We start from the raw sequence: 13,219 nt of genomic DNA on the forward strand, positions 1-13,219 counted from the left end.
GATTGTACATGTAAGTGACATGGGGCTGAGGCAGTATGTTGGTCCTTTGTGGGGAAGCCCTTTGAAAAAGAGGATGAAGGTTAAGTTCAGTTCCATTAGACTCTAAGAATATCGCTCTTCTGTCCAGAATGTGGTTGGGGAGACAATACTCCAGTGTGATATTGAGCCCCTTAATGCCCGGAATCCATGAGAAGCTATTGTTATACTGTGTGTGAAAAATTGCAGTGTGTACACAAAAAATGCCACTCTCTAGCTCCACCTGGAAAATGCTATGAAGACACAATAAAGCAAATCAAAAACCAGCCCAGTATAAGCTTGAAGAACAGTAATAAGTGAAAATGACTGCTAATAGCATGTTGTCAGTGATATAATGTTGCTGCCTTTTGGGTGTCAGAACTGGACCTTTTCTGAATTTATTACAATACTCATGGGGGGAAATGCATGTTCGTTACTAGTGTCTAGAGCATCTGGTAGGGTAACCTTTAATTCTGCTTAAATGGAAATCGACAAAGCAGATACATGTTATCCTGGTTCTTGAGAATTAGTCCCCGGGGATGGCTCTTCTGATACAGCATTCCTGAATTATGTGCCATCTTCAAAATAAGGCTTGAACATCAAATGACCCTCAGTGGTTCAATCTGTGTAAATAAATCGAAGCCATATGAATCTGACACAAATTGCTTCTTTCAATGAGCTGAGTGATTGCCATGGACTGCCATGGTCGAAATCTGCTTTATATATTGACTTCATGGATCTGAATCCCCTGCTTATACAGGAAAGTAAAAGTTAGTGTCATCAGAGGTCCAGATTGCATTTGGAATAGATAATACTTATCTTTGGGATTATGGACCTTGAGAGAATATGAAAGCTAAAGGAAGAAAGAATCCCTTCCTGTAAGTCAATAGTTATCATTCAGGTGTAGAATATGTGTTATAGCATCCTGGGGAAGGGGAGTTATTTTGTAGGGGATATTTCATATGTACAACAGCTAGATTTTGTTATGAAAACTCTGCTTTTTCCAGCAGGCAAGCCATCAGGGAAACTTCATTAAAACAAAAACAAAACAAACAAACAAACAAAAAAAACCAACCCCCCCAAACTATTTTACTTCTCTGTCTTATATTTCCTTCATCTACAGTAATTTCTATATGGCTGAAGAAATAACCTCAAGGTGGGCCCAGTGCTTTTGAAACTCGCTCCTGTGTTCAGGAGCTGAATTTTGAAATAATTTAGATGGAGGCAAGTCCCAGAACACCCCCCACCTTGGTTGAGCCCTAGGTGATGTGAAACGCTCCATCTGTCATCATAGATGCTCTGGAGGAGTATCTTGGTAGCTCCTGGCAGAAGTTATCAGGTGGATTGGGAGGAGATGAAGTAGAAAGAAGAAAGGAAGGAGAATGGTTTTATGCAAGTAACACAATAAGGAAGAGAGGGATGAATGATGAAAAGGCAGGTGGCAGTCTGACCTCCAGCATTTGGGCTGGAAAGGAAGTAGAAATGTGCGGATGGGGAGGTTGGCTGATTTTTCCTGGTGGTGGGTTTTTGTGCAGTGAGGAACTGGATCTACTTCTAGTGCTGCCACCGCTGTGGTCACTATCACCACCTCCTATCTGTGGGACATTGGGTCTTCTCCCATTTCCCAGTCCCAGAGATTCCTTCAAAATGTAGAGGCTGTGAAAAGTCTCAGGGCCTGGGGGCCAGAAGACCGAGCACTGACTTGACTGTGGTGACCAGCCAGCAACCAGGGGTAACTCACATAACTTTGTCTTTGGAAGATGCAAATAACAAGAGTTAACTCCTATGTGTGTTGTTAGGAATAAATGAAATAACTCAGGACAGTGGCGAGCACCATGTCGGACAGAGAGCTCACTGTTAGGTCAAGTTCCTTTTTTTTCCTTTCTAGTTAAACTCATTTTTTATCTACGATAATTAAATTTTAAAAATTACTCCCAGCTTGAGTATTTAATATGTAAATATTCCTTTTATACCAAATTACATCATTTTGGGGTTCTTCAACAGTCAATAGAAGCTGTGTTTGGTTTATTGCTATATGCTTGTTACTTATTACTTCTAAGTGTCTAATGTAATACCTTGCACCTAGTGAGTGCTCAGAATTTTTATTGAATTAATGGTGGGAAGGCCAAGACAGAAACAACCCTTTTGAAAATAAAGCTTTTCAGAGGAGACAGCTTTCAGTGAAGAAAAATATTATAGGCAACAAAAACATGATGAATGGAACATTTCACAGCCATAGTTTCTCAGGGGAACAAAGGTCCAGGAGGACAACATTGCCAGGTATGTTCTCAAGTCCGATAACAAGTTTCTTTTCTTTCTTTTTAAAAAATTATTTTATTTTTTAAAGATTTTTATTTATTTATTTGACAGAGAGAGACAGATCACAAGTAGGCAGAGAGGCAGGCAGAGAGAGAGGGGAAAGCAGGCTCCCCGCTGAGCAGAGAGCCCGATGCAGGGCTCAATCCCAGGACCCTGAGATCATGACCTGAGCAGAAGGCATGGCTTAACCCACTGAGCCACCCAGGTGCCCCACAAGTTTCTTTCTGGAGCACAAAGGATCCATTGGGTTTTGCTCAGAACATCAAGATCTCAGAGAGAGTCTATGGGCACTTCTTAAGCTCTGAAAGAATTTAGCTTATCCGGATCCTCACCACCATTCTGAGGTGGACTGAAACACAGATGAAGGGCGCTTGGGTGGCTTTCTCTCTGTCAAATAAATAAATAAAATCTTAAAAAAAAAAAAAAAAGAAACACAGATGAACTCACACGAGGAAAGTCTTTCTTTTTCCCCCACTAAAGTAACATGTTTTCATATTCACATTTCATTTCAATGCACAGTAGAATTTTTCTCTTCTTACCTTTTATATCTGGGTCCAGCGGATGTGTGTCTTTCCAAAGAATAAAATGAAATCTACTGAGTAGACAGAGACAGATTTTGGTATCTTTTGGTCTTTAATACTTTTTACCCTTTTGGAACGAGGTCTTAATTCACTATTCCATGCCAGTGGGTACTGCTGGTAATTGAAACTTATGTTTCTTGTGGATAATTTTGAATGCCACAAACCACTTCATCAAAAATGTTAGTTATTATAAAAATTGGCTGCCCTCACTAGTTTTAGTACATTTATACTAGTGGGTGATAGAGGAAGAAAGTCACAGGAACAGCAAAAAAACCCTTAGTACTCTGGAGCTAGTCCCTTTCAGTTTGAATCTGGTTTGTGTATTTCCTACATATGGTCTTGTGCTAATTAGTGTACTTCTGTTTTGTCATCAACAAAATAAGGAAAATAATAGGATTTATCTTGTTGGATTTTTGTGAGGATTAAATGAATCAATATGGGTTGAAACACCTAGAAGGATGGTCAGCCTTTAGTTGACCTAATATTAGCGGTATTTTTCCTGTATATTGGTGATAGTTTTTTGGCTTTTAAATTTTATAATCCTGTAACTTTTTTCTTCTTCATGATACTACCAGGACTTGGGTCCAAAAGTTGGGGAATATATGAGTGAATGTGTTTGTGCATGTATGTTTGATTTTTTTTTTCTTCTGGGTGAGTAGGCAGGTTTTATTTCATATAGTTAGAGGTATTAACTTTGAAACATCCCTCAGTAATCCAATTTGAAGAGCCAGACAATAAAGTACCATATTTTTCATTGAATGGGAAAATGTGCAGTGGGTATATGTAATAAATGAATATATTGTGCAGCGAGGATATAAAATTTAATATATGTAGGTGGATAAGAAAGAAAGTCCACCCAAAAGGCTAATGACTTGGAATTAGAACTTTACAGAAGAGGTTTTGTATATCATTAAGTACACTGTGGTAGCCTTTTTCCTGCTCATATCTTCTTAGTTCTTCATACTCCTATTCAAAATCTGAGTATTCCAAGTATTGTTTTCAGATCCACAGTGCAATAGCAGACAGAATAAAAGGCTAAAACTGAATTCTCAAATTTGATTTCCAAGGACACAATGGCAAGGAAAGGGACAAGTAGGCTCCTTGTCAACTGTCCAGCAGTGCAGAAAAAGACGATCTGTTCCTATGTAGATTGGCAGAATTGAGATGCAATGAAAGCATAGAAATATTCTTAAAGATCCACGTTCTTTTTAAAGTTGGTCTCACTGAGCTTATTTTTCTCTATTCAAGTGGACAATGTGTTAGAATGCTTCAGTTCAATACTCTCTAATTTACCTTTTTTTTTCTCACTTAGAAAATAACATGGGGCTTCTTTTGGGAAGACCTGGCTTTGGTTCATGACTCTGTCATTTACTAATAGTTGGGCTGTGGGGAAGCAGCTTGCCCTTGTTGAACCCCAATTTTGGTATCTGTGAGACCGTGAGAACCAGATGCCAACTGCAGGGAGGGGGCAGTATTAAAAGGCTGGACCTGGGAAGTAGTAGGAGGCAGGCGCCGAACGTTAGCCCTCTGTCATAGTCCCAGCATCTAACCACACCTCCCAGCAGCCTTTCAGTCCTTCCCCCATTCCTACCTAGGATACATTTCAAAGCCTCCCAAAATAAATGAAGTGGCGCAAAAGATAAGAAGTTAAGGATTTCAGCAGATCATCTTATTTTCTCATTATCTTCTGCACTGTAAGGAACTGTGAGCATGTGGAAAAGAGAAAGAAGAAACTTCTTTTGGAGATTGTCATACCCCCTCCCTCTATATATTCTGGAATGTTTTTGACAAGTGATCACCTGAAAGGTAAACAAATGGCAAATAGCAAGGAGGAGTGGGACACTTTGGTGGTACTTAGGGGCTGAAGGGTTAGCAACAGATGTTTATTCAGCCTTACATATATTCATATTTTACATCCGTTTCTCGATGACTCTATGCATTTTTTAAAAGGAGCATTTAAATTTGCTACAGATGTTTCATGAAAACCATTATTAGAGTAAAGAGAAAACGCATTTGGAAGCAATCGTGCAAAGGTTTAATTTTTATTTCTAAGGGAAAATGTGTGCATGCAGTAAAAGTAATAAAGGAAAGCTGAATTTCCCTTGAGGTGCACTCGGCTGAATAAAATCTGCTACATTATCCTTCAATCAGCCACTTAAAAATTTTAATTGTGTAGACTCTTAATCACAAGGAAAGTAACCTTTGCGTGAGCTTTCCTTTGTGGAGGGGAGTTAGCGAGGGCTACCCCCTTTTCTCAGCTCCTTTGGAGGAATCCTGTCTTATTGCAACATTTCTGTGCCTCTCCTATGCTCCTCCAGGCTCTAAGCACTGACTTTCAGGCTCATTATGTTGTCTTGCCTAGGAAAAAAGCAGAGCGGTAATGAACAGGGTTTGAACAAGCAGGTACTTGGTTACTGTAAAATGCCTCTCAGCTAACCCCACTCCAAATCCCTACAGCGTGTGTAGATGGGTCCCAGATCACTTGCTGTTCAACAGTCCCTGACTCAGCAAACCGAACACTGTGCAGGTCCCTCTCTGTGGCTCATGCCTCCCTCTTTCTTTTCAGCGTTGTATGCCATTTTGGAAGTGCACTGCAAATGCATAGGAGACGTAGATCTCCTGATTTTCTTTTTACACATTCAGTGGCAATCAAGGGAGCTATATAGTGTGATAACGTTAGAAGATGATGATTTTATGACTCTTAAAATCTGACTTTCCACATATCCCATAAAGGAACTTGCACTTAAATGAGATTCATGGGGTTTTCTGGGTATAGGATGAATTGGGAACCGTGAATTCGGTGAGATTCAATGAAGACACACACTTCTATCGTCCAAGGGAAGCAAGGGGCAAAGCAAATTACCCAGATCATCCAAGCAAAACATCTCTTAGAGCCATTCGGCTTAGCCTCGGTACTCTGTGCCATTCGTCTCCCCCTCTGGCTCTCCTGGGTGAATTCTGATGCTGAGAGGCTGTGCCTTTTGGTGTCTCTGCCTATATTTCTTGGAGAGTCCCTAGGCGCCAGCCGTATTAGAACAGGGTCATGTCTTTTGTCTTGAGTCATCCAAAGCCGAAGGGAAATGTGAACCACAAAGCACAGGGACATCTCGTGGCAGTTTTTGCTTATTTTTAAGAAACCGTTTTACTGAGGTCTTATAGGCCTACAATAAACTACCGACATTCTAGTGTCACAATTTGATGTTTCGATACGTGAATATACCTGTGAAACCACCACAACAATCAAGACAATGAACACATTCAGTGAACATCACTTTCAAAATTTTCTTTGTGTCCTTGGCAGTCCTCCTCTTGTTGATGAGCAGCCCTCGATCTGTTTTTCGTCAGTATACATTAGTCGTAATTTCCTAAACTTTTATAGAAACAGAATTATGTTTTATGTACCCTTTTTTTTTTGTTTGTCTCTGTTCCACTCACATATTTAGTTGGATGTGTGCATGTTGTTTATAACACCCGTCATTCCTAACCTTTTACCACCGAAGAGTGTTCCTTTGTATGTATAGATCACAGCAGGATACACGTTCTCCTGTTGACGGGCATTTGGATGATTTCCAGTTTTTCCCGATGTCCAATAAAGATACTGTGAACACGGGAACACTTGGCTTTGCCACCTTCTCCAAAACAACTCCGGGAACACACTTCAGAGAGCTCTGCCTCCTCTTTGTCTCTTTCCCGTTTTTGCAAAATAGGGAAAATTATTGTTACCTATCTCCCAAGACTATTGTGAGGACTGCCTGGGATAAGGCATTATAGAGTGCTACCTAGAGTTCCTGGCTTAATCGTTCTCAGTTTTTTAAATGTTATCATTATTACTCTTGCTTACTTGTAACGTTTCCTACGCTTTTCCTCCATTTGCATCAGCTTCCACTCGCTCCGTGCCAAGCGGTCCCACTTCAAGCACACAACACACTGAAGCTGGGCTGTGTGACTCACAGTCATTGTGACAGTCTGGGAAGAGTCACATCGGAAATGGGTCTTCTCCTAAATCCGGGCAAGAAATTATTGGCAGAATCATCCCCAGCGTCTGAATTCAGCAATTAATTTCATCAGCTGTGAAAAATGTGAGAATTATCTCGTCCTTAGAATCCACCCCAATGAAGCAACTGTTAATAAATCGAGAGAGAACATCAGCCGCTGTGCCAAGAGAGGCCCAGCTGTGTGTTGACAGGAACTTTGGCAAGGACCGGGAGTGCTGGTTCGGGGTTGTGTGCCGTTCGTTCACGGCGTTCCCACCGCTGGCAGCCGGGCTGTCGTGAGCATTGCTGACAGGCAGTAATCTAATCTGCTATCCCATTTATTCTATTTTTCTCTTCAGCTTCCTTTTGGTTTAGCGTTTTGGCACTTATATGCAAGACATTGCATTCCATCTTGTTAACTTTTTTGCCTTGGAATAGTTAAAATTGCGAATCTTCACAGTGAGTTTGGCTTGTCTCTTTGCCCGTGGGATCGCTATCTCGGTCAATAAGTGCGTAGCACTCCCCTCTCCCCACCCCCTCACCAAGTCCAGAGACGCCATTAGCCTCCTGTATGTGTGGGGGGTAACTGACACGAAAGTCAGTTTCCCTGGATGTCTAGGACAGCATTGGCACCTTCTAAGGGCTTATTTGGAAAAGAAGGCATATGCCAAACTTCCTAGTGTTTTCTTGGCATCTAGTTCTTGTCTGAGGCCTAAGAGAAAATATTCTGAACAAATGCCCAATGGGCTTTTCATAAAAAATATTCTCCTTCTGACATACTATTTGTTTAGTCTCAGACTGCCCCCCACCCCACCCCAGAGGATGAATGCTACAAAGGTAGTAAATCTGGCTCTTTCATTTACTGCTGTATCCCTAGTACCTGGAACAATTCCTTCTAAGACCTCAATAAATATTTGTTGAATGAATTAGTGAAATCACTCAGTAAATGTTTTGAGTCTTAAGAACTAGTATTATGCTTAAACCTGGAAGTATCAACTAACTCTAAAGACTAATTCCTTGTCCTGATAAAGCCGATATTTCAGTTGGGGCACGAGACACAGTAAGTGAAAAGTAATTGCAGATTGGGATTATAAATTACGATGAACCATTATGAAGGGCTATTTGATTAAATGATGAAAAATTACCCGGAGGGGATGGCAAAGCCAACTCAGGGAGATCTAAGTGATGAAAATAAACTAGCCACATGGAAAAGGAAAGGTCGATCATTCAGATAGTACAAAATTGTGTTGCGGGGGGAGGGCTTGGAATATCTGAGGAAAGAGAGAAGACTGATAGAACTCCACGCAAGCAAGGAGGGAAAGCGATGAAGTTGGAGAGGTGTAGGCGAACCACTTTATGAGACCCTGTGGACCCTGGTACGATAAATTGCAACAGTAAGCCAGGCCGCTGGAGGGTTTTGAGCCAGAGTGACATCTGATTTATAGTTGCAAAGATCTTTCTGAAAGCTATGTACAAATCGTATTGGAAAGGATTGAGTAGAAACAGGGGAGCCAGTTAGAAATTTCCAGAGTCCGGGGCCTTTGCTAAAATGGTGCTGTTGGAGATGGAGAGAAGCAGATTGATTGGAAATACACCGGAAGGAAGTACTGACGCAGTCTGGTGATAAATTCAGTGCATGAAGGGGATGTGTTGAAATTGAATGAAGAATGATTTCTAAGTTTCTGTAGGTACTTTTAGGTAAATGGTAGAGCCATTCAGTGACTAAGGGGGGGGTACCATTCATTGAGATGGTAATGACTCCATATATATGGTTCTCCAAGAAACCATATATATGGAGAGTGAGGGTAGTGGGAGGGGAAGGAGAGATTGATTTTAAGGAATGGGTTCATTTAACTATGGAGGCCGAGAAGTACCAAGTTCCAGAGTCAGCCTGCCAGACAGAGGAGAGCTGATGGTGTAAAAGTTCTAGTCTAAGGGCAAAAGACTGATGTCCCAGCTCAAGTATCCAGCAAGAGTAGTTCCTTCTTACTGCGTCTTTCTGTTATTCGGATCTCCAATTGATTTGGACAAGCCCCACCCCCATTAGGGGGAGAGCCTCCTTTATTTAGTCTATCAATTCACATGTTAATCTCATCCAGAAATACTCTCACAGAAGCACTCAGAATAATGTTTGACTAAATGTCTGGGCACCTTATTGCCCAGTCAAGCTGACATATAAAATTAGCCATCATCAGAGCTCACATAGGTTGACAGGTACTGATACCCCTCAAAGTGGGGTGGGAGAGGGGAGTGATACATGCATTTATCAGATCAAAACCAATCCCCCCCACCACGAAAAAACAGAAAAAAATAAAAGAAACAAACAAAAATATAATCATCATAGAGGGACAGATTGTATGTGGACATTCCTAGCTTTGTTTTAATACATATTCAGCTTGAGGGGTCTGGAATCCACAAGTATGGAGATTTTAAATTACATATTTGGTATATGAGTCAAGAGATTGGAGGTGAGGTCTGAGCTGTAGACATAAATTTGGCAATGTGGTGGTGATGGTTAGTTTGCCTACCTAATGGCAATCTTCCTTCTATCTTATGAATACAGTTCTTACTTGTTTGGTGGTGGAAACAGGTCCCACTGTGAAAACTATACTACCCACTTTCCCTTGCACAGAGGATGGTCACATGGCAGGTTTGGCCAATAAAATGTATGTGGCAATTGTTGCGAGGCAGTTAGATGAAAACTATTTAAAAGAGCAGCAGATTCATTTGCCTTTTATTCTTTGCCTTTTCCTTTCTTCCTGATTGAAATACCAACCCAGCTCACTTTTGATAATAAGGTGGCAAGTACCTGTTAAAGAAGGCTGAACAAAATGATTGAGTGAGACTGCACTGTAATTACTGTATCAACCCAGGACTACGCATCCTCAGGAGAGAAGTCAAACCTCTCATGTGTTTAAGCTAGCATTAGGCAGGCAGTTTTCTGTCCCTTGCAGCTGACTGCAATTCCTAACTGATACAGGGTGTCATGAACGTAGAGACAGCATATTAGTCAGGGTGTTTTGGGCTGTAAGTAAGAAAAATGTGACTTAAACAATAACATTTTAAATTCTTGTATAACTGGAAATCCCAGATTTCTAGTTCTGAGAAATTCCAAGATTAGTTGTTCTAGGACTCGGTGAGGATATCAGAAATAGACTTTTCCTATTTTTACTCTACCATGTTTTATTTTTGTTTCATCCCATTGACTTCCTATTCATGTCCAGTGGGAGAGTAAACAACTTTCCACCAAAAAGTCAACATAAATCCAAACCTTTACTCCATGGAGACAATTTAGACAATTTACTCCATAGAAACATCCTCATCCTAAATCACTGGCATAAGAGAAATTTGCTGATTGGCTTGACCCTGGGTTTTGAACTGATCACCAGCAAAGGAGAAAAGATTACCTTCACTGACTTGGACAATTCAGGAATTATTTCTGAAACAGGGTCAATAATCAAGCTCTATTGCTATTATATAATAGAGAAGGATTGGGAGGAATGTGGAGGATTTAAACAAATGTTAAATATAGTTTTCTCCTTTAACTGCTTAATGTTCCACTTAGCTCCTCCTCAAATAAATATGCACCCTGAAAATGCTCACACCAGCAGGAACTACATTCAGCCTTCCCCGAAATGGGACAGCTCTAAGTCTCCAGGATTTCGGTTCCAGGGCTGTGTGGTTGAGGTGCTGTTTCTCCCATCACATCTAGATGTAGCCTCTCATTGGATTATTGCTAAAACACGGTTATTATCCATCTTCAGCACATTTAGTATAAAGTAGTGGAAAAGGAACAGGAAAAGCACAATGAAAATTCTGTTTGGAAAAGGGCAGTAGTACACACAGCTCCGTAGTATGCAGCATAAACCATAGCCTGCTGGCTGGGAACAGTGAGAGCCTTCTGACCTGGGAATGCAGTGACTTCTGTTGGTACATACAGCAGCCTCTTACTCTCCTCTCCTTTCGATAAACTCACTTGTCAGTCCTCTTCTATCACTCCATGCTGTGCCCTAGAAAGACACACACTTTTCATTGTCTTTCATCCGAGGGAAACATTAGGTTGGATGCCCCTTGCGGAGCTACCCAACTTGAGGTGACTCACTGCCTTTAAGTGTGTGTTGAAGGGATTTAAGTTTTAAGTCGTGGCTCTTGATGGACAGGCTCAGTAATTTTCACTGTGCAATGCCATGCTGGGAGATTTTAGTGTGGTCGTGTTTTTGATTGTTTGTTTGTTTAAGATTTTTAAAGATTTTATTTATTAATTTGAGAGAGAGAGAGAGACTGAGAGAGCACACAAGCAGAGGGAGAAGCTGACTCACCACTGAGCAGGGAACCGGAGGCAGGGCTTGATTCCAGGATGCTGGGGTCATGACCTGAGCCAAAGGCAGACATTTAACCATCTGAGACACCCAGGCACCTCCTGGGTTGTGGTTTTTCAGTGTTGGGCTTTGGACTCCTAGCAGCAAGACTCTGTCTCCTAGAATCTTAGTTTTATGCCTCCAATCTACGTTTGCCTTGTCCTTGGAAGAGATTTGAGGCCTTTGCCTTGAGTTAATGGACACCAGTATGTTGTATTCTTTTTCAGGCAGAGAACACTCAGCAGGAATTGTTGGAATCTTTTCTTATGCTTCAGTCTTACATCCTATCTCCTACCTCCCAATCTTTACCAGCACTTATATTTAAGGTGGTTAATTCAGTTTTTCCAACCTATAAAATTCCATGATTTTGGAACATACAAAGGGCCCTTCTTAATGAAGCTAATTGTTTTTCTTCCTTCTGTATTTATAGTGGGCCACATTCAGCCTGTTGGTCTCTTTCCTGTAAGACTTCATTGATTTCCTCAAGAAATGTTAAAAATAGGATGCCTGGGTGGCTTAGTTGGTTAAGCGGCTGCCTTTGGGTTGGGTCATGATCCCAGGTCCCAGAATCAAGTCTTGTGTCAGGCTCCTTGCTCAGTAGGGAGCCTGCTTCTCTCTCTCACTCTGCCTGCTTATGCTCTGTCAAATAAATAAATAAAATCTTTTAAAAAAAAGGTTAAAAATACTCTAAACACATTTCTTACCGAGCCTCTCATTGTTGTAGACTTGGTAGGCAAGTCTGAGTTTCAACACAATAGAGACCATTGTTTAATGGTCTTCAAAATGGTGTGATAAAATTGCCAAAAAGTAATAGCAGAGTAAATAGTAGGGTCTTCTCTGTCCCCTACCCTTCATCTTCTATGAAACTAGTGTGTTTTCCACAGCACCTCATTTCCTGGTATCAAAATCTATGGCAGTTAAAATGCTCTCAGCTGAAAATACAAAAAATTTTGCAGGGGGTGGCGGGCAACACCACAATTCAATCAGGGCTGAGCATCAGCCTCAAGCTGTAGTGATTCAGGGTTCTATGTAGCAGCCAAAATAACCCAGTTGGAGATAATCCTGGGAGATTATGATCCTGGAGCTATCAGGGCCCATTATGTAAAGCCAGAGAAAGACACCAACTCAATAGAAGATAATGTCAAGAGCTGGAGAGAAACCAAGTTCTAATGACATCCCTGGATCTCTGAATCCAATCATGTATGGAGCCAGCATATTTCTGGCCTTCTCAATTAAGGGAATCGATAATTTTTTTTTTCTTCTTCTTAAGCTTGTTTGAACTAGAGTTTCTGTCCAATTCACCATTTTAGACTGCTGGGTTGATCTTAATAATTGGACTATGGAAAATCACTCAAATTCATCTGATCACATAATTTTAAAAATAAAAGGGATGCTTAAAATTAATTAATCCAACTGCTCCATTTTTATGTTGTGAGCTCACATAGTCTGGCCATACATACAGCCTCAAGAATCACAGTTCTTAGACATAAGATGCTGGGAAGGGGGGTGCCTGGGTGGCTCAGTTGGTTAAGCGACTGCCTTTGGCTCAGGTCATGATCCTGGATTCCCAGGATTGAGTTTTGCATAGGTAGGAAGTCTGCTTCTCCCTCTGACCCTTCCCCTTCTCATGCTCTCCCTCTCTCATTCTCTCTCTCAAATAAATAAGTTAAAAAAAAAAAAAAGATGCTGGGAAGGTGGCATACTTAATTCTTTGAAACTTGAGGATTCTATTTCTTTGGCTAAGCCATGGGTCTCTTGGAATCAAATTAATATCTAAGAGGGATGTACCAGTAAGTTGAGGATTTTGTGTTTTACAGTGTACCTCATCGCACAAATATTTTCTTGAGATTGATAGGTGATCTAGTACCAATCTAACCCATTCCACCACACTAATTTTATGGCTTTGGCTTTTGGGAGTCTTATAACCAGTACATCTATTATTTCTTTTCTGAGAAGGTTTCTTTATTGTGGT

Source organism: Mustela lutreola, chromosome 5, assembly GCF_030435805.1.
Source record: "Mustela lutreola isolate mMusLut2 chromosome 5, mMusLut2.pri, whole genome shotgun sequence".
NCBI classification, from domain to species: domain Eukaryota; kingdom Metazoa; phylum Chordata; class Mammalia; order Carnivora; family Mustelidae; genus Mustela; species Mustela lutreola.